The following is a 23,078-nucleotide window of genomic DNA, read 5'->3' as shown; positions in this document are numbered from 1 at the left end:
CGATCCCAACTCTCTCTCTTTTCTTGTCTCTCAGTCAATACAGAGTGTTTAAGTAAACTCCCTGATGATAAAAACAGCCTCTTCTGATTGATTACTTAGATCTAATTACAGTGTATAAATACACAAAATCAGATAATTAAATTATCTAATTACAGTGTATAAATATACAACTTCAAATCACTACACAAGTAAGTCACAAGTCTTTCCAGTCAAGTCTTGAGTCAAGTCCAAGTAGAGTCCAAAGTCAATGATGTGGAAGTCCAAGTCAAGTCCAAGTTACTAACTATGAATTTTCAATGACGATAAATAAATTCCCGAAACAAAGCTTCTTAAAGCTTCATTTATTTGCTCAAACAAGCAGGAAGTGCAACTGAAACTGATTATAAACAAACTGCTGCTGCGTTTAGCAGTTCAAGATCAAACCCAGAACGAAGAATCATTTATGATTTTTGTCCATGTCGTGCCACTTTTGTGCTAAAATATCAAATATGCTCAAGTCATCATCAAGTCAACAGATGCAAGTTGATTCAAGTCACGAGTCATTAGCGTTCAAGTCTTTATAGATTTTATGTCAAGTCAGAAGTCATTAAAAATAATGACTCGAGTCTGACTCAAGTCCAAGTCATGTGACTCGAGTCCACACCTCTGGTATTTAACCCTCTCAGGCTCAAAATAAGTTTTGATAAAAGGACGAACAACTAAGTCCTTCAGGGGTACTTCTGAGTTAAAAAATGCTCATGAAATACGTATGTGGAGTAACCAGGTAGGTTTTAACGGTTGCAAATCTGCAACGCCTGCCTCCAGAGGGTTAATGTATTGTATTGTCTCCCCCACATATGTATATTTATATATCGTATCTCCAGATTCTTGCCAATACACCCCCCTACTACGGTTTATGCTTACTAACCTGAATACTGCAAAAAACTCAAACCCTCAAATCTATCATTCGTATCTTCTCTGTCCTCTCAGACTTGATCGAGGTAGAAGGTTTCCCATCCAGGTTGAAGTTTTGGCTCCGGTTCTTCCTGCCCACTGTCACCAACTGTACATTGCTTGCTCAGGATGGGGGACTGAGTTGAGATGAAGACTTGAAACTTAAGTCTGATTTATACTTCTCTGCATCAGTTCAAAGGCACGCGACACCATTATGGGCTCTCCAATGGGCTCACAAAGGTGACGAAGACATGCCCACATTTTTAAACATCCGTCAAAAGTGATGGAGACCGCAAGCTTGTGATTGGTCAGGATGCATCTTCCTTTAAATTTGTCAATAGCCCCGCCATTGCCCCATCAACAAGTTAAAAGATATTCAGCGGCAGGCATGGAAAAAAAATTGAAGAACGCATTGTGAAAAAAGTACAAAACTTTGAGCGTTTATTCACCCGTGAACGAAGGAGTACAAAGAGCAAACGTTTTATTTGTGGACGTAAATAACGGGAAACATGAGTTAAGAGCATGATATTGAAGTGGAGACCTCATGAAGAGGTGGGGGAGAATGAAGGACAAGTTTGTCTGTGTTATAAAATCTACGAAATATACAAACACATTAGTAAATACCATCGACATATACATATAGGTAAATACACTATCGTGGACCAATACAGGAGTGTAATTGTAGCATGATACCACAGAAAAGCACAATGTCCTCTTTTGTTCTGGCGGGGAATTGCTTTGCAATGCTCCCCAGGTGACAAGTCTGAGAGCAAATCGTCTCCGTCAATGCCTGTACATCTCTCCCTTGCGAAGCTGACGGAGAAGAATAAATCCAGCTTTAGCTGGCATTTAATAATTTACTGAACCCAGTCATGATTTAGTTAATCTTGAATTGTATTTTCCAATCTCAAAATTGTCTGTTGCTTGTGTTCCTTATGCTTTTTTTGTTGTTGTAAATTTTAAATGAAACAGTTTGCAGATTGACTTTAAACTGACTGAACTGTTCCCCTCATTACTTTTAAAGAGGCAAATTAGGCATAACTCACTTTTACATATCTTTTTGTGCCTCCATGTGGGTCTCTACTGCCTCCGTAAACACTCCAAATGTTAAAACACCTCCCTTTGTTGCAGTGTTTAGTTTCAGGAACTGTGTGCATAAAACAAGCTGCTTCAAAAAGTCTCAGTTTGTGTGTCTGGAGAAATTAACATAAACCACCTCACAACTATTATTGATAATAGTTTTACTAACATGATAACAGAAGACACGTTGTTATTAGGTGGAATTTTGCTGACGGATGTGAGTGACCATCTTCCTATATTTTCTATTCTTGAGTGTGAATATAGTAAACCTGTTCAAGACACAACAGAAGTATAAGTGAGAAATAGATCAGTCACAGCACTGAATGCCTTTAAAGAAGACCTAAAGAAGCAGAAATGGGATGATGTGTACAAAGATGACATGAATATTGCCTATACTACTTTCATGAACATACTATTAACTTTGTACAATAAGAACTGTAAAATGATCAAAATAGGAGGTAATGCCAAGAAAATTGACAAACCGTGGATGACAAATGGTATAAAAAATGCCTTCAAGAAAAAAAAATTATTTATATATAAGGTTTTTGAAGCTTAGGACAAAAGAATCAGAAGTGAGATATAAAATATATAAAAACAAATTATTAGGGATTATAAAACGTCAGAAAAGGGAGTATTACAGTCAATTGTTAGATAAAAAACAAGGATAACACAAAGGACACATGGGGTGTTATTAGTAAACTTCTAAAAAAAGATAAAGTACGACCACCAATACCAAATTACTTTATAAAAAACAAGATGGATATTTATGATCAAAAATAAATCATAAATGACTTTAATACATTTTTTGTGAACATCGGCTCAAATTTAGCGAAACTAATTCCTAAAGTTAAAAATGATAATACAGTAATACTGGGAAAAACAATAAAAGATATTGTGGATAGTATTTTTCTTGATAAAGCAGATGAGAGTGAAAAATTACAAATAGTGCTACAGTGTCTGAACAACACTTCAAATGATTATGTCGATATGAATATGTCTCTTGTGAAAAACATCATAGACTTAGTTATTAAACCTTTTACATATATATGCATATTTCCAGAAAATATGAAAACTGCTAGAGTGATACCACTCTATAAGGGTGGAAATGAGCATGAATACTCTAATTACAGGCCAATATCACTGCTTCCTCAGTTTTCAAAAATTCTGGAAAAATTATTTGTTGTTAGATGGAAAAGTTTATTAATAGGCATAGTGTTTTGCATAATAGTCAATATGGGTTTCGTTCTAATCATTCAACTGCAACAGCAATAACTGACTTAGTAGAAGAGATTTCAATAGCAATAGATAATAAACAATATTTGGTGAGTGTTTTTGTAGATTTACAAAAAGCGTTTGATACGCTGGATCATGTAATATTATTAGATAAATTATACAAATACGGGATTAGAGAAGTAGCACATGAGTGGGTCCGAAGTTATTTGACGAACAGACAACAGTTTGTGGAAATTAATAATATAAAATCCTCTATACATAATATTAGTTGTGGAGTACCACAAGGATCAGTCATTGGACCATTACTCTTTCTTTTATACGTTAATGATATTGCTTTGGTTTCAAAATTATTCAAGTGCATACTATTTGCAGATGACACTACCTTATTTTATTCAGGAGAAAATATAAAAGATGTTTTAAATGTAGTTGAAAATTAATTTACAAAAATTTAAATATGGTTTGATATCAATAGGCTTTCTTTAAATATCGATAAAACTAACTTTATAGTTTTTTGTAGTAGTAAAAAAGTGCTGATGCATCAATAAATGTTGAAGGAATCGAGATAGAAAGAGTAAAAGATGTTACGTTTTTAGGTGTTATTATTAACGAACACTTATCGTAGAAGTCTCACATAAATTATGTTAAAATTAAAATATCTTGAGCTATTTCAGTACTAAATAAGACGAAGGAATTGTTGAACATAAAAGCTTTGCATATTCTATATAACTTGTTAATTCTTCCATTTCTGACATATTGTATTGAAGTTTGGGGAAGTACCTGCAAAACACATACGCATTCAATTTTTCTTTTACAGAAAAGAGCAGTGAGAGTTATCAGTGGAAGTGGATACAGGGATCATACTGATCCAATGTTTTCACAACTAGACCTAATGAAAATTGACAAACTAGTAGAATACAATTGATTAAAACTTATGTACAAAACACATAAAGGAATTCTACCAATACATATTCAAAAGAAATTTGTAAAAAGAGAAAGTAATTACAATCTAAAAGGAACTGATAATTTTACAAAACCAAGATTCCGAACAGCGATAATGGAAAGTTGTATCTCAGTTAAAGGTGTCTATTTATGGAATAGTCTCGACAGTGAAATAAAACAATCTAAATCATTTTCTGTATTTAAAAAAATGTGAAATGTATCATGATGAAGTAATAAGACCTTAAGTAGACTGATTGACTTGTTTTGTGTTAGGGTGGGGGTTAGATGAACGAAATTCTTTGAGTTGAACAGCTAATGTCTTGATGTGAAAAGGGGGCAGATATTATACGTTTTTGCTTCTTTCTGCTCCTTTTCATTTATGATTATTTGTGAACATGAATTGTTTTAATGTAACTTTTATTTGATTGATTGAATGAAATAAACGAAACGAATGAACGAACAAACATGCATAAGACAGCTCCAACTAGAGGAGCATCCAACCTGGACATCAATGCTTCTCAGCTTATAACAGCCTGAGCAAGAGATGGGTGGGTGTGGCCAGCCCGCCACAGCTTGTTTTCTTAAAGAGATGGTGTATATAATCGCTGGCGATAGGGGGCAGTACATACCTAAATCATTGCAAGCAAGCAGTATTTTTGTGTTCAAGTAAGACTTTACCAACAGATGGCCATTAGGGTCGCCCTGCGATGGACTGGCTCTCTGTCCAAGTGTACACCGCCTGATTGCCCATTGACCGCTGGAGATAGGCAACCCCCCCCCCCCCACACACACACACACACACACACACACACATACACACCCCACCCCCTCCTCGTGAACCGACGTGGACAAGCGGGATCAGAATGACCATTAGGGTCAAAATCCCTTGGTATGCAACCACCAGCAAAATGACAAGCACATCAGACTTTCATCACTAGGGAAGAGGTAAATGTGTAAAACAACAATGCTTATGAATGGTGAAAGTTTTGTAACCACTTGTTACAAATCAGTAAAAGCATTTTGTCCTCATGGGCTCCCGTAGAAGGGAACATGGCATCACTCCGAGACTTAGACCTGCTCCCATATATTTTAGACATGAGTTTTATGGTTGCATGTTACCAACATTTTTCAACTATTGGACATCATTCAATTGATTTTCAACAATATTTTGATGGATATTTCCAGAGATTAACAACAAAAACAACACATTGTCAGTGACAGATCCCTGAGATGGCTCATTCTTTAAGGTACTGAAAATGTAGAGAATTAAACTGCTGATATTTCTTTATCTCAAAGGGATTTTTTGGGAAGAACTTAATGGATATGTTTGGTACTGACCATAGATATCATTTTAAAAAAATCATAGTCCAAATCAACATTTTGAGGCGGATTCCCTGGACTTGTTTTTAATAACCAGCTATACCAGTTTATTATTTATTTTACCAGTTCACATTGTGTTTACATGGTGCATTTTATGTGATGCTTGCTAATCTTAACCAAGCTCCACATATACACAAGGTTTTTTTTCTTGAGGCTGCCAGTTCACATATTGTTTCAATCATTGACACAAACAGCTAATAACCCACACTATAAATGTTTTAAAAAGGGAAAATGTTTGTATTCCTTCCTTTATCTAACGAAAAGCTTTAAGAAAAACAGCAGGAAAGGCTGTTAAAAACAAGTTGACAACCCCCCTCTGGGTGTTGATAACTAATCAATAAGATCAATATGTGACTGAGTGGCCTCTGTTCTGTAAAACCCTGCGGTCAGAGGAAGCTGAGTGATGGCCTTAGAGGGGTTTCATACTGAATGGGAACCTTGTGACATCATTTCACCGCCCAGGATTCGGCTCTGAACTCTGACGCATGTTTTACAACAACTATAATCCGAAGCGCTCATCTGGCTTGAAATTTTGTAAGAATCTGGACCAGTCAGAGATTCTCCCCACCACCCCTGCAGCTTGGCAGCCTCCGTGTCTGTGCCAGCTGCGTTGAGTTTCTGCAGCTGATCGAGGCGACAGGAGGGCAGACGTGCGCACGAATCTGCGCTTTTACCCCAGAAGCGACGCGCTGCGCACATGTGAGGGAATCTCGGGCAGACAGCGCGAGGGTAAGTGCGTGTTTCTCTGCTTCAGTAAAGTAAAAGGATCGCTGCAAACATAAGGTGGGAGGGAGGAGTTATGGGATGCCCTTAAATCCAAGAATGCTTCATTTTAAGGGGACTCTGGTGCAGGGAAGCAAAAAAAAAAAAAAAAAAAAAAAAAACGCTGACAAGGTCAAATGGTCGCAGTGCGCTGAGCTGACGTGATGGCGCACCATGCTGAAAGTGTGCCAGATGATGTTCATGAGGACATCAGCTGATATGTGATAGTGTGTTTTGAATGCGTGCGATTACCTCCTGCATCACGCTGAAATAGCTGTACAGGAAGCTGCATAGGAGAGTCTTGGCTGGACTCAGAAGTTGAGATAGAGGAATGTCAGCGGGTGTTAGCGTGAGAATATAGATCCTCTGCTGCACACACACGCGCGCGCGCGCGCGCGCGCACACACACACACACACACACACACACACACACACACACACACACACACACACACACACACACACCACAGCAGCAGATCACATGAAAGAGCTCCAAGAATAGAGCCCACCGAGTGAGGACTACACGGTCAGTGTAACCACATGATTGTGTTTTCAGTGCACACACACTTTCGGGTGGTGTCTCTCCTCTCTGTGAGATAAATGCAGCACAGATGGAGCGTGCTAACGTTTGAAGTTTGAGAAAGCGGTTTTATCAGTTTTCACCTGCAGCGTGATCATCTGGGTTTGGAGAGATGCTCAGCTGGAAGGACCACAGTACATTATTGCAATAGATTGCAAAATATTTGTGAAACTTTTATGAGAAGCTATCAAAAAGGGCATATGAAAGTTTTCTATTTACTCAAAAGAAAAAGATTCCTCATTATATTTCTATTCATAATCCGATCCCAAAACTGTCTCCTGTTTCTTGTGTTGAATCTCAGAAACAAAACTGAGATGAGTTTGAGACGCAGGTTCCAGGTGCAGACAACTACTTTGCATCTATTTTGAGGAGAACATTTACTGTATACTCATTTTTGGAACATTTCCTCTGACTCGCAAGCAAACTGAGAACTCTCAAGATTGTTTTGAGACATTTTGGGAACTAAAAAACACAGTTTTGTTGTCAGTCATGATGCAAGTGGAAATGTAGTTTCTTGTTCCTTCGTATTTGGATTATTTTGAGTTAATTCACCTTGTCTCTTTAAAGGGGCATTATGGAAGTTTGACAGCCAAAACATGTATAGAAATAATAAATTTCTTCTTCATACATTCTCCTGCAATGCCCTGGTCCTGTAGAATAAGCCCTGGCATTTTTACTGTGATTGCCTATTTTTCTGTAAAATCACAGGAAAAGAGAGCTGCTCAGGTCGAGCAGGCTGCTTCCTGTGCGTTCACGCTCAGGCATAGCCCTCCAAACTGTTCTTAAATGGTACAGATACAAGTAACATCACTGCTGCGTTAGTTTGCCTGGTAAGATGTTGGACTTTGGTTCAGAAGACCTGGGTTCAATTCTGGATGTGAACATAGTTTATTTAGAGTTTCTTTTTTTTTTACATTAATGGTATATTTTTTTACAGTAAGATGCCCAAATTTTTATTTGAGACTCGCCAAACGGCATTGAATTCACAGATAAAAAAAGATGTGGGTTCAACTTTCATTTTGGAACAATTTTTCAAGAGCATACAGGGAGACCTGACCCATCTTAAACCTTTGTCGGCTGTGCTGAAGAGAAAGTTACAGAACCAAATTATTTAATTAATTAGCTGCGCGTTCTCCTGTCCTCTGTCCTCTGGGCCACACACACACACACACACATACACACAGAGCTGACTGTCTCAGCTGTTATTTTTGTTAAGGAGTGTGCACGTACAGCATGCGCGCCTCGTGCACGAGCCTACTATTGAAGCTGCCGTTACGCTTTTGGCCTGAGGGGGCAATCGCGAGCATAAAAATTCAAAACTCCGTAAAGTCCCTTTAACGTTCATGTGGTGAAGCTGATGGGGTTGTGCACTATACACATTTTAAAGTTTAAAATCTGTGACTGAGGCAAATATTCAAATATATCACACACTGTCAAGCTCAAAAGTCATTAGAATGGCAGAGGACTACCACACACTAAGGAGGGTGATGTTTGAAATCATTGCTCTTCCATTGTTAACCATGGTGACCTGCAAAGAAACACGTGCAGCCATCACTGTGTTGCATAAAAAGGGCTTCACAGGGAAGGATATTGTAGCTACTCAGATTGCACCTAAATCAACAATTTATAGGACCATCAAAGAAAGAGGCTCAATTCTTGTTAAGAAGGCTTCAGGGCGTCCAAGAAAGTCCAGCAAGTGCCAAGATCCTCTCCTAACGAGGATTCAGCTGCGGGATCGGACTGCCACCGGTGCAGAGCTTGCTCAGGAATGGCAGCAGGCAGGTGTGAGCACATCTGCACGGACAGTGAGACGAAGACTTTTGGAAGATGGCCTGGTGTCAAGAAGGGCAGCAAAGAAGCCCCTTCTCTCCAAAAAAAACCATCAGGGACAGATTGATCTTCTGCTAAAAGTATGGCGAATGGACTGCTGGGGACTGGGGCAACGTCATATTCTCGGATGAAGCCCCGTTCTGATTGTTTGGGGCATCTGGAAAAAGTCTTTTCCGGAGAAGAAAAGGTGAGCGCTACCATCAGTTCTGTGTCATGCCAACAGTAATGCATCCTGAGACCATTCATGTGTGGGGTTGCATCTCATCCAAGGGAGTGAGTTCACTCACAATTTTGCCCCAAAACACAGCCATGAATAAGGAATGGTATCAAAACACTCTCTGACAGCAACTTCTTCCAACAATCCAACAGCAGTTACGTGAAGAACAATGCATTTTCCAGCTCGATGGAGCACCGTGCAATAAGGCAAAAGTGATAACTCAGTGGCTCGGGGGCCAAAACGTTGAAATTTTGGGTCCATGGCCTGGAAACTCCCCAGATCTTAATCCCATTGAGAACTTGTGGTCAGTCCTCAAGAGGCGAGTGGACAAACAAAAACCCACAAATTCTGACCAACTCCAAGAAGTTATTACGAAAGAATGGGCTGCTATCAGTCCGGATTTGGCCCAGAAGTTGATTGAGAGCATGCCCAGTCGAATCGCAAAGGTCCTGAAAAAGAAGGTCCAACACTGCAAATACTGACTCTTTGCATAAATGGCATGTAATTGTTGATAAAAGCCTTTTAAAACATACAAAGTACTTGTAATCATATTTCAGTACATCACAGAAACTACTGAAACAAAGATCTAAAAGCAGTTTAGCAGCAAACTTAGTGAAAATCAATATTTGTGTCAAGCTCAACACTTTTGGCCACGACTGTTCAAAAACACCCACAAATGTCATTATCTTTGGTGTGTTCTTACTGTGTTTAGTTTCAAATTCCATTTTTGGTTCTTTTTAAAACACAGGAAAGGTTTTTCTTTACCTTGCTAACATTTCATTTGCCGGCTGCAAAACATCCTCAGAGCTGACGTCGGCTCTGAGGAAACACCTTTCCTGTGTTTTCAAAAGAACCAAACTTTATTTATATAGCACTTAATCATGCAATACATGCAACTCAAAGTGCTCAACAAATTAAAAAGGCCCCGCATACTCACATTCCCTCCCATCCCCAGAATTTTAACAAAAACTCTGTTTAAATAGCATGTATAAAGAAAAAATACATAAAATAAATAAATAAATAGATAAATAAATAGATAAATAACCTAATTTATTTATTTAAAAGGGTTAGTAATCAGTTAAAAGCCAAGCTAAAAAGATGGGTCTTGAGCCTGTTTCTAAAAACATGAATGTTGTCTTCGGCCCTGAGGTCCCCTGGCAACTCGTTCCAGAGGCGAGGACCGTGATACTGGAAGGACGCCTCACCGTGAATATGTGTCCTGACTTTAGGGATGACAAGGAGACGGCTGCCAGAGGAGCGCTGAGACCACGTGGGTTCATACAGTATAAGTAGTTCTGAAAGATAAGAAGGCCCAAGACCGTTAAGACACTTAAAAACCGTTAAAAGTATTTCAAAATCGATCCTGAAACGTACGGGGAGCCAATGCAGTGTTTCTAAAACTGGAGTGATGTGCTCCCGCCTCCTGGTCTTCGTCAGGACATGTGCTGCTGAGTTTTGTAGAAGTTGTAGACCTGAAATCCTCTTTTTAGGAAGACCAGAAAGCAGGGCATTGCAGTAGTCTATCCTACTGGTGATAAAAGCATGCATCAGCATCTCCGTATTGGCCCGAGAGAGAATGGGGCGGACTCTGGCGATGTTCTTTAGATGATAAAAACCTATTTTGGTGATATTTTTAATATGAAGGATAAAAGTCAGCTCAGAGTCAAAGGTGACACCCAGGTTCTTCACTTGTGAAGATGGATTAAGAGACAGTGATTGTAATTTTGGTAAAAGTTTCTCTCTCTGGGCTTCAGGACTGATAACTAAAACTTCAGTTTCATCCTGGTTTAGCTGGAGAAAGTTTTCTGCCATCCAGGATTTAATATCTAAAATGCAATTAAAAAGTGCATCCATTGGCCGCGTGTCATCAGGAGACACAGAGATGTACAACTGTGTATCATCAGCGTAACTGTGGAAATTCACCCTGTGTCTCCTGATGACACTGACAAGAGGGAGCATATGAAGGTTAAAAAGCACTGGGCCTAAAATTGAACCCTGGGGCACGCCACATGTAACCCCATGAACGCTAGAGGGACAGGTATCCAAACTCACCATAAAAGTCCTGTCTGGGAGGTAGGAAGTGAACCATCGGTGAACAGCATCAGAGAGGCCGATCCGTCTCAAACGAGTTAAAAGAATAGTGTGATCTACTGTGTCAAAGGCAGCACTTAGATCCAGTAGAACCAACACAGTCACCTTCCGTTTATCATAATTTACTCTAAAATAATTAAAAATATTCAGAAGGGTGGTCTCAGTGCTGTGGTTCACCCTAAAACCAGACTGAAATTTTTCTAAGACATTATGGGTGTTGATAAAATCATTAAGTTGTATTAAAACAAGCTTTTCTAAAATTTTGCTCAAAAATGGTAAGTTGGAATCCGGTCGATAATTGTTTAAGTCATTAAAATCTAAATTGCTCTTCTTCAACAGGGGTCTGACCACCGCCCGTTTAAAAGCAGCAGGAAAGACCCCCGTCTGAAGGGAGCAATTCATCATAGTTCAAACCTCATCTCTAAAAGAATCATAAAATAGTTTAAAAAACCTAGTGGGAATAGGGTCCAGGACACATGTGGTGGGTCTCACTGAGGAGAAAACTTTATCAAGACTCTCAGCTTCCACCAGAACAAAATTGTCCAGTGTTTCCTCAGGTAGACACACACTCTCAGATGTGTCTAAAACCATGTTACGTTGAGACGATAAAATATTACATCTGATGGTGTCTACCTTCCCTCTGAAGTAGGCTGCAAACTCCTCACAGAGAGTGTTTGAGGGGGTTTATGCTTTTACTTCAAAATTTCCACTTCTAGATTGAATTTTATAAGATGATATAAAACAATAAAGAATATAAATTGTTTGCTGCGAATGCATCAAGGACATATGGAGCATCTAATGTATGAATGTTTAAATGAGGGATTTGTTCATTCTGACTAAGAAATGAACAACTTGGAGAGGAAAGAATCTCCTGCTGCAGTGATTCAGTACAGTGGTGGTGCAGCTGGTTACAAAAAGTGTTAAAGGTCTGTAGTTTGATTGCCAAATAGGTAAGCTTTATTTATAATCCTGGTAAATCCAAACATTTAGAATAAAAATCTAATAAAATGTAAAACTTAGATGGTTTTTTCAGTCAATGCGGTGAGTTTGGAGGAGAACCCCCCCCCCGTGCAGCTTTGACCCAGTTGCATCGTCCTTTTCTCCTCCCAACACTTGATCTCCCACCAGCACCTCGTGTGCTGGGACAATTGGACAACTATAATTAGAAAGTCTAGTCTGTAAATCAGCCAGAGGAAAATGCAGAGCATGAAGTGCAACAGCAGAACTCGATGCCATGAAGGAGAAACCAGGTGGTCTAGACCGGACCGTTAAATGAGTCACTGCTGGCACCTAAGATCACTGTTATGGATGAATCATCAGGAGCTGTTCCAGCAAAGAAGTAGTAAACAGGCAGATTGAATTTTTTACAGTTGCATTTATTCTTTTGTGTTTTTTAATTAGAAAGTACTAAAATAAAAATTTCAGTTTAAAAGCAGAAAAACCTTCATGTTGTGTCATTTTTGTCTTTCCAACACAAACACTAGTTTTATGAGCTGATGTGAATTTCTGAGAGGACATTAATAGACCCAGAGGGTGTATAAGGAGCCTAAGTCACTTTCGCATCATGGGTCCCTGGAAGAACGAAATAATGAATGGAGTCAATGGGGCATTAATTTTTTGTTCTTCCACGGACCCATGATGAAGAATAGGCTCCCTATATCTTTAATACTTTTCTGCTCTTCTGCCTTTTCATTAATAGACATGCTCTTATACATGTTGTGTGGACACCCAGGATTCCTGATAACTTCTTTGGGCTCAACGGCCATAAAATTTCATTTTTTTTGTGTATAAATTATAGACCAAGCATTTCATGTAAAAATTTAAAACCCAAAATACATCAATTTTGTTTAGTTTGCATTATGCAATTGCAAATGCCAGCAAATATTGTAAAAAGAGCCTCCGTGTCATCATCAATGCACATTAATGTTGAAATTGTCTCTTGGTCCAAACACTAAGTTTAGAGCTGATGATGGATACATTTGAAACATCAGAATAAAGTATTTGTTGCACACATTTGAGAGTGTGTGGTCTTTTCTGGGTTTTACAGACTGGTTTAAAGAAAAATAAAGTCAAATCTTCCAGCATATTTGTTTAAAAAATAACTTTGCTCCATCCAGATCTGTTTCATTTAATCACACTGGAATGTGGTCTCATCTGCTCTCACAACAGTCTCAGGTTTGTTTTCATATCTTGACAAAAGAGACTTAAACACAAATATGTATGAGTTTGTTGAGTTTAGACACGGCAAAACGGGGTCACTATGGCTTTCAGCAACAAATATAAAGATTAAGTCTTCGTTACATAATAAAATGGGATCATCTTATATTGTGTTTTAGGAAAGAAATCCCTGGTAAAGACTGTTTATGCCGAAATGTCCAAAAGATATGAAACCCTTAGGGGAAACTCCTCGGGATTAACTGAAAACATGTGTTTGTTATTATAAACTGTGAAGAAACACCAGAACATTGTTAGATTAACTGTAACCCCATCACGATTATGACAAAGCCTGTGGCTTTTAAAAAACAAACATAATATATATATACATATATATATATACATACATATATATATATATATATATATATATATATATGTATATTTATTTATTTATTTTCAAGGACTATTTTAAACCTACGATTAATTAGGGACTCAGAAAAAAAAGAAAAGCACACGAAAAGGTAAATCTGCTTCTGTACTAATGAAAGTGAGTTGACTTTCATCATATTTGAGTTTTCAAGCAGAATGGTGGTGGTGGGGGGGGGGGGTATTCGATGTGAGCGGTTTGTAAATCTCAGTTATTTCTATAATGTAATTATATAATTCTTCCAGTTAAAATATTTTTAATATTCAGGTTTTTTATGATCATACATAATCCTGCATCCATGCATGACTGTAAAGGAAATAACATCCAGGGAAGGTATTTTATTTTAGGTTGTTTTTAGAGAAACCACAAACAGTAACAACCCAGAGCTCATGAAGCTGCTTTCCACAGACCGGTTAAATCATTTGAAATGTTGAGCAATATCGATGGCCTGAAATCAGAAAAAACTTGGAGGGAAAGGAAATATGACTGCATATTTTCCATGGATGTGTCATAACGAGGATCCAAATGAGGAGGAATGAGGCACATGACAAAGAAAAAAAGATTGTGCTTTCTAATATGTGCAGAATAAAACCAGCTGCAGAATTTGGCAACAATGTCAACAAACATTGTTAGGAAGACAAAATGTTTGAGTCTTAAGATTATGGTGAAGTTTTGGGGAACAAATTGATTCATTTGTTCTGAGATTTGATATTACTCAACCTGGCAAGACGTCAGTTTCACATTAAACCATAACTTCACTTTGGCAAAATGTCCGCTAACTTTGTCACGCTCTTATTTAAATGACGGCATCACCTATCAGAATCAGAATCAGAAAAGGTTTATTGCCATTGTCAGTGAACAAGCAGTTCACAAACTAGGAACTTGTTTCGGTACTAATGTGCTACATATAACATGAATAATACATTTCAGAAATAGAATAAGTAGAATAAAATATAATAAAACTAGCATAAAACATTCAGCTATAAAAAAGGCAGGTAATGGTAACATGGCCGGTAACATGACTTTGTGTCAAGTACAGAAGACGAGCATGGTTGTGTGTTTATAAGCTGTTCACAAGTCTAACGGCAGATGGAAAGAAGCTGTTCTTATGGCGGGAGGTTCTGGTCCGGATGGACCGTAACCTCCTGCCTGAGGGAAGCGGCTCAAAAAGTCTGTGTTCCGGGTGCGAAGGGTCAGCTGCTATCCGGCCTGCACTCCCCCGAGTTCTGGAGACGTACAGGTCCTGGAGAGATGGAAGGCTGCAGCCAATCACCTTCTCAGCGGAGCGCACAATGCGCTGCAGTCTATGTTTGTCCCTCACTGTGGCTCCAGCGTACCACACAGTGATGGAGGAGGTGAGGATGGACTCAATGATGGCCGTGTAAAACTGCACCATCATCTGGGCCGGCAGCTTGGCCTTTTTCAACTGCCGCAGAAAGTCTTCCTCTGCTGGGCCTTTTTGATCAGGGAGCTGATGGATGGCTCCCACCTAAGGTCATGTGTGATGGTGGTTCCGAGGAAGCGGAAGGAGTCCACAGTGGTGACGGGGGTGTCCGTCAGGACGAGGGGGAGAGATGGGGCTGTGACTTTCCTGAAGTCCACAATCATCTCCACTGTCTTCTGAGCATTGAGCTCCAGATTGTTGCAACTGCACCAGTACACCAGCCGTTCCACCTCCCTCCTGTAGGCGGACTCATCACCGTCAGAGATGAGCCCGATGAGGGTGGTGTCGTCCGCAAACTTGATTAGTTTAACGGAGTCATGGCTCGAGGTGCAGCAGTTTGTGTACAGGGAGAAGAGCAGAGGAGAAAGTACACAGCCCTGTGGAGATCCTGTGCTATTTGTCTGAATGGTGGAGACATTCTTCCCCAGCCGCACGCACTGCCTTCGGTCCGTCAGGAAGTCAGTGATCCACCTGCTGGTTGAATTGGGTACATTGAGCATGGAGAGCTTGTCCTGGAGCAGAGCAGGGAGGATGGTGTTGAACGCAGAGCTGAAGTCCACAAACAGGATCCTAGCGTAGGTTCCCGGGGAGTCCAGGAGCTGCAGGATGAAGTGGAGGGCCAGGTTGATGGCGTCGTCTACAGACCTGTTAGCTCTGTATGCGAACTGCAGAGGGTCCAGGAGGGGGGAGGTGAAGGACTTGAGATGAGGGAGGACCAGGCGCTCAAAAGACTTCATGACTACAGACGTCAGCGCCACAGGCCTGTAATCATTCAGTCCAGTGATACGGGGTTTCTTAGGCACAGGAACAATGGTGGACAGCTTAAAGCAGGCTGGAACATGGTAGGTCTCCAAGGAGATGGTAAAGATGTCCGTGAAGATTGGAGACAGTACCTCTGCGCAGTGTCTCAGGGTTGTGGGGGAGACACCTAATTAACATTATTGGCCGTGTGTGTCATATAGAATCCTCATGAAATAAATTAAAAGTTAGTAAAAAACTTAAATATGTTTAAACCCATAAATTAATGAATACCTCCTACATTGTTTTATCTGTGTCACAATTTCAACCACTGCTCCTTTTGTCACATTCCGTGTGCTTGTCTCCTCTCTTCTTGTCTTTTAGATTTCTGTTGTTTGTCAGCTGGGTTCGTTAGTGTTTAGGCTTCATTTTAGTATATTGTTTTCGCAGCTCTTCTGTCTCTCGACCCAGTGTTTTTATTCTGTTCTCAGTTTACAAATAGGTTATTTTACAGTTAGTCTCAGTCTTCATTTGTAGCCTTCTTAGTTTTTAGTTCACTGTAGATTTCACATAGTTTAGTTTACTTCCTTCTCCTGCTTGTCTCTCAGTGTTTGTTGGTTTGTTGTCTGTGTGTATCTCAGCTGTCAGCATTTTGTAGCGGTGTGTGTGTGTGTGTGTGTGTGTGTGTGTGTGTGTGTGTGTGTGTGTGTGTGTGTGTGCGTGCGTGCGTGTGTGTGCGTGTGTGTGTGTAGTACAGGCCAAAGGTTTGGACACACCTTCTCATTCAATGTGTTTTCTTTATTTTCATGGCCATGACCATTTACAAAAGGGCCAACGTGTGCCAAACAACTCTGGGAACTCCTTCAAGACTGTTGGAAAACCATTTCAGGGGGTGACTACCTCTTGCAGCTCATCAAGAGAATGCCAAGAGTGTGTAAAGCAGTAATCATAGTAAAGGGTGGCTATTTAGAAGAAAATACAATATAAAACACGTTTTCAGTTGTTTCACCTTTTTTGGTTAAGTACACAACTCCACATGTGTTCATTCATAGTGTTAATGCCTTCAGGGAGAAGCTCCCAAAGTAAATGGTCACAAAAATAAAGACAACACATTGATTGGGAAGGTGGGTCCAAACTTTATATATATATATATATATATATATATATATGTATATATATATATATATATATATATATATATATATATATATATATATATATATATATATATATATATATATACATATACATATATATATATATATATACATACAGTTCTTACACACTTGAAACAGGGAGTAGATACATGTTCTCTGCCTTCATCAGTGCACAGGGTTCAAATTACGAGTGACAGCCCAGCCCCCCCTGAAAAGGTGATGAGCTCAACTGACACAGCCAGGAGGAGCCTGAAAAATGATCTAGACTTGTCATGATCACTGTGGGGGGTATTGCCTCCCTTGCCTCCTTTCCATTGGTGGCCTTGTCCCCTCTGGCCACCCCTTTGCCACCCCTTGGGGGCGCCACTGACCCCCAGAGAGAGGAAAGGAGAAATATAAAATTAAGAGCCCAAACTGCAACTTACCCTTTCCTGTGATTCAACAAAATCTCTGATTGATACTCATAAGAATTAAGGCTGATTTTAAGTGAAAGGGTGATCACGACAACTATGTAATTTCATCCACTTGGGAAACTTGGTGAAACCTAAACAGTTTCATGAAAACAGGCCAACTTTACCTACTTTACAGGATTTTTTCCACACCTGCCTTAAACCTTTATGCAGCACTGTGCCTTTATCTCTGTTACTATAATTCCTGCCTCATCACAATCAGGTTTATTACCGGGTCAGTATTTACACTCACAAGGAATATTTTGGGATGCTTGGACAAAGAGACAATCAACACATAAGAAACACATATGCACATAAACATTTAAACATACGAAGATATATGTAAACAAATGATGACATTTATAATGCACTTCACGCAACACAGCAACACTTCCTGTTATGCTCTTTAGGCAGCCTCATGCTCAGTGTCACATATTTTGAGGGAGGACATTAAACAGTTAATGGTGTTTTTGCAGCTACTGTATATTTCAAAAATCTGAATTTGCTGCAATGTCCTGGAAAAAAGCTGGATGCATGGAGGTCCTAACTTGCAACTTCACCAGCATATAAAATCGGTTGCTAATGTGCCAGATTTGACTTGTGATGCCTTCATGCCTCATAAAGTCTGCTCTGTGTTAGCATCATGGGGGGTGAAGAGTGTGGGGTTGTGGGGGCGCAGCATAAGGCCTTTAGTGTAATGTTGTGATTACCTGTTAAATGTAACAGCATTTACAATGATGAACTCAGTGCTTTGATTGTTGTATTGTCTTCAGCACAAAAAGGAGGTAAAAGTCTGGTCGAGGATGATCCATGATGACAATTAGTCTGGACCCAGAGGGGTTTCACAAAGCTCCAGTCTGTATTTGACTACATATTCTCAGCTTGTCAGGCTCTACCATGGCTTTTAAGAAACTTTCCCTCAGCCATTTTTGTGGCATCATGATATACCACTCCTTTCTGAGTCAGTACAAACATCCCTCATCAACTCAGGATCCTGACTGTTAGAAATGTAAGTCATCATAGATAGCTCAGATGGTCAGATTACAGTTTATAGACTGGCTGCAGCTGTGCCAAATTACAAATGTGTAACCGGAGAAGTATGGAAAAGTAATATTGATGTAAAGTAAATTATGATTTTGAAATGAATAACAAAAATATGCATTCAGTTCTGCGTGATCATTTGAGTCAAGTCAAAACTTCGTCTTCGTCTTCGTCTTCGTCTTCCTCCGCTTATCCGGGTCCGGGTCGCGGGGGCAGCATCCCAACTAGGGAGCTCCAGACCGTCCTCTCCCCGGCCTTGTCCACCAGCTCCTCCGGCAGGACCCCAAGGCGTTCCCGGACCAGATTGGAGATGTAACCTCTCCAACGTGTCCTGGGTCGACCCGGGGGCCTTCTGCCGGCAGGACATGCCCGAAACACCTCCCCGGGGAGGCTTCCAGGAGGCATCCTGACCAGATGCCCAAACCACCTCAACTGGCTCCTTTCGATCCGGAGGAGCAGCGGTTCTACTCCGAGTCCCTCCCGAATGTCCGAGCTCCTCACCCTATCTCTAAGGCTGAGCCCGGCCACCCTACGGAGGAAACTCATTTCGGCCGCTTGTATCCGCGATCTCGTTCTTTCGGTCATTACCCAAAGCTCATGACCATAGGTGAGGATTGGGACGTAGATCGACCGGTAAATCGAGAGCCTGGCTTTCTGGCTCAGCTCCCTCTTCCCCACGACAGATCGGCTCAGCGTCCGCATCACTGTAGACGCCGAACCAATCCCCCTGTCGATCTCTCGATCCCTCCTACCCTCACTCGTGAACAAGACCCCGAGATACTTAAACTCCTCCACTTGAGGTAGGACCTCTCCCCCGACCCAGAGGTGGCAAGCCACCCTTTTCCGGTCGAGAACCATGGTCTCAGATTTGGAGGTGCTGATCCTCATCCCAGCCGCTTCACATTCGGCCGCGAACCTACCCAGCAAGAGCTGAAGGTCAGAGCTGGATGAAGCTAGGAGGACCACATCATCCGCAAAAAGCAGAGACGAGATTCTCCTGCCACCAAACTCGACAGACTCCACACCACGGCTGCGCCTAGAAATTCTGTCCATAAAAGTGATGAACAGAACCGGTGACAAAGGGCAGCCCTGGCGGAGTCCAACCCTCACTGGGAACAGGTCCGACTTACTACCGGCTATGCGGACCAAACTCACGCTCCTCTGGTAAAGGGACTGAATGGCCCTTAACAGAAAGCCACCCACTCCATACTCCTGGAGCGTCCCCCACAGGGTGCCCCTGGGGACACGGTCATAAGCCTTCTCCAAATCCACAAAGCACATGTGGATTGGTCGGGCAAACTCCCATGCCCCCTCCATCACCCTTGCAAGGGTATAGAGCTGGTCCACAGTTCCACGGCCAGGACGAAAACCACATTGCTCCTCCTCTATCTGAGATTCAACTATCGATTGGACCCTCCTCTCCAGTACCTTGGAGTAGACCTTTCCAGGAAGGCTGAGGAGTGTGATCCCCCTATAGTTGGAACACACCCTCAGGTCACCCTTCTTAAAGATGGGGACCACCACCCCGGTCTGCCACTCCCTAGGAACTGCCCCCGATGACCACGCAATGTTGTAGAGACGTGTCAACCATGACAGCCCTACAACATCCATAGCCTTGAGATACCCAAGTCAAAACATTCAGATTATTTCAGTCTGGTGCCTATCTCCAGCGGTCAACGGGCAATCAGGTGGGGTACATCCTGGACAGAGAGCCAGTCCATCCCAGAGCAACACAGAGACACACAGGTCAAACAATCACACACACACACTCACACCTAAGGACAATTTAGACAGACCAATCAACCTAACAGTCGGCTGGTGAAAAATATTTTTGGTGGGGCTGTGCTATTTTTTTTAAACAAACTTGTGCTTTCTGAGCTTTGTGCACAACTTCACTATTTCCTGAATTAAGCACAGCTCTTTTATTTCCTGTCTCACATTATTGGACAAACTGATTAATCCAGGTGTGTCTGACTATTGGCAAACTGCCTTGCGGACCAAGGTTGAAAAATACTGCATTAAATTGCACATAAAATAACACGACCATAAATGGTAAATAGGCAATGCAAGAGGCAAGTAACAAAAACATTTTGTTTAATTTCAACATTTGAGTGAACACCAAAAATTATGAGCAGGTCACTGTTACAGTAATGGTAGTAAACACTACTTAGACAAAATGCCAGAAATTTACACTGTGAGGACTTATGGAAAGTGGAAACACTTTCATAGGAAATAATGTCATCAGTATCCTCTTACGAATGTCATATTTCCCACTTTTTTGGGACAATGAAACATTTCTGGTTCTCAATGAGATGTTTTTACATTTGAAGTAAAAACATCTAATTGAGAATCAGAAATGTTTTATTGTCCCAAAAGCTGGGAAACTTGTTTGCTGCAGCAGAAGTGTAACAAGTAAAATGGAATCAGATTGATGTATGTACAAATTTACTTGAAATACACATTTACATGATTAAATATGTATAATAGGTATGTGTGTTGAAATGAGTTTTTACAGTTATTGCACATTAAACAATGTACATGTTATTAAACAAATGTCCCAGTTTGTGGGACAACCAAGGATTTCTGATTCTGATTGTCTTGTTTACAGAAATGTAATGTACAGCTTACCTCTGCACCCAGCTGCTGTTCTCCCTGTCCAAACGTCCTCCGTTTCTTTGTTGGCTGCTGCACTGATGCGCTGCATTCCTCAGTCAGAGAATGAATGGAGTGCCCAATGAGACACAAGTTCCACATCCACCTTCTGTGGATCCCAGCCGTTTTGAATAACAAACACAGAAAGCAAAATAACGCATTAGCGTGATTGCATCCAGCTAGCCACTGCTTCCTGGTGTACCAATTTTGGGAGAAGCGTCGTGTGTACAGTTTACCCTTCTCCTTGTCCTGCTGGCTTATCTTTACGTCGGGCTGATCTGGTCCAAGCTCTTTGACATTAAGTTTTTCCACCATAGTTCTCCTCTCGAACGGATACTGGAGAAGACCGAACTGAATTCAGTGGCTGCTGAGATCCGGTATCCTGGTTGTAGGTGCACTGTCTACGTCTGCGTCACGACCGTCAAAATGTGCTGGAGTCGAGACTCTCCGAGTTCTACCGAACATCAACGAAAGCCTTGGCGGTAGCTCTATCGCCCATTATGCTTCTGAAACGTTCTGAAACAACGTCGACGCTGATTGGATACATTCCCATTCCTACCCTTTGATTTTCTTGTCAGCAATTGGACAACTGGTCCCGTCCTGTTTGGGCGATTGAAAAACAGCACACAGCCTCCACCGCTCGGCAGAGACCGGCAGAGATCGGCAGAGATCGGCAGAGACCGGCAGAGACCAATATAGATATATATACATATATGATTTATTTTTGTTACAAAACACACAATTAACTTAGAATGTGTGATTATTGTTCATTTTATTTATTTATTTTTTAAAATAAAAATTAAAAACACAGGGGAAACTGGGAGGGCGGCGCCCTATCGCCCTCTACTGGCCAGCCGCCACTGCTAACAATCATGTTTTTGGACAGTGGGAGGAGGCCGGAGCACCCGGAGAGAACCCACGCATGCACAGGGAGAAATTGCAAACTCCATGCAGAAAGATCCCAGGCCGGGAAGCGAACCCAGGACCTTCTTACTGCAAGGCAACAGCTCTAACCACTGTGCATCCCATTTTAGCTGTTTTAATCACTTAAAATCATCTGTTTTGTTTAATTTTAAAGATTTGAATATTTCAGTAAAGTTTTATTCCATAATGGACTCGGATGCACATAAACACAGAGCTAAAAACTGACCTGTGGCCACAAGTTGTCAACAACAATGTAAAGATATGCAATGAAAGCAGGAGCATACCAAAACTGGCTGTTCCCTAGTCAGAATGAACGTGTGATCCCTACGTTATGACTCAGGGTGGTGATAATCACGTGAGGGCTTTGGGAGGTCTGTGTGGTCAAAGATGGCAGCTTAATCACATGAGCGTCATGCTGCCATGTGGTTCATGTGCAGCTGCATGTAAAGTAACTTTATTTGCCCCTGATGAAGAGAAATAGATGAAAAAATGAGCACTGATCATTCTCTTGCACTAATTTCTCAGATTTTTGCATTAGAAATTATTCAAATGTCAACTGAATTCCATATTTAATTGCTGTAAAAAAGAATTGTCAAAGATTTAAGTCAAACCATTTTTTTAACAATCAATGAAACAGTTTTATGACTTCTTCAGAATAAGACTTCCTGTTTTTGTTCCTGCGACAACACAATGTGCTGTTAAAGATGAGCCACAAAGACAAGTAGAGGACAAAAGAAGAAGTGTCAGAGCTAAAAATATCATGGACAGATTAACTGTCTGAAAAAAAGGTTTAGGAAACAAGAAAAAGCATAATGCAGCCACGACCTAAAGATGTTTCATTCTTGTGCTGGGTGTCATTTCCACGGATCTGGATGAAGCCAATCCCTTTGTTGGTGTTAAAATAGTGTTTTATTTGCCAAGCTGTCTTATCTCTGATGTTTTTATAGATTTAAAGTGATACTTTGCAAATTTTTCATATTTTAAATCATTTTCTAGAGCCAGTATGCACTAAAATGACCCCCCTGTACAGGGAGGGTTACTGAA

The 23,078-nt window shown here is 40.7% G+C and overlaps 1 protein-coding gene across 1 annotated transcript in view; it reads left to right on the top strand.

Moving 5' to 3' along the window:
- Positions 1-6,041: 6,041 nt before the first annotated feature.
- Positions 6,042-23,078, top strand: part of LOC107375819 (equilibrative nucleoside transporter 1) — a 64,670-nt gene continuing 47,633 nt past the window's right edge. The window contains exon 1 of the mRNA XM_015944578.3: positions 6,042-6,294. The gene's annotated coding sequence lies outside the window, so the exon portion shown is untranslated. The remainder of the gene's footprint in view (positions 6,295-23,078) is intronic.

Source organism: Nothobranchius furzeri, chromosome 12 (genome assembly GCF_043380555.1).
Source record: "Nothobranchius furzeri strain GRZ-AD chromosome 12, NfurGRZ-RIMD1, whole genome shotgun sequence".
Lineage (NCBI taxonomy): Eukaryota > Metazoa > Chordata > Actinopteri > Cyprinodontiformes > Nothobranchiidae > Nothobranchius > Nothobranchius furzeri.
The sequence above is the reverse complement of the archived record's forward strand: the minus strand, read 5'-3'. Positions and strand labels throughout refer to the sequence as shown.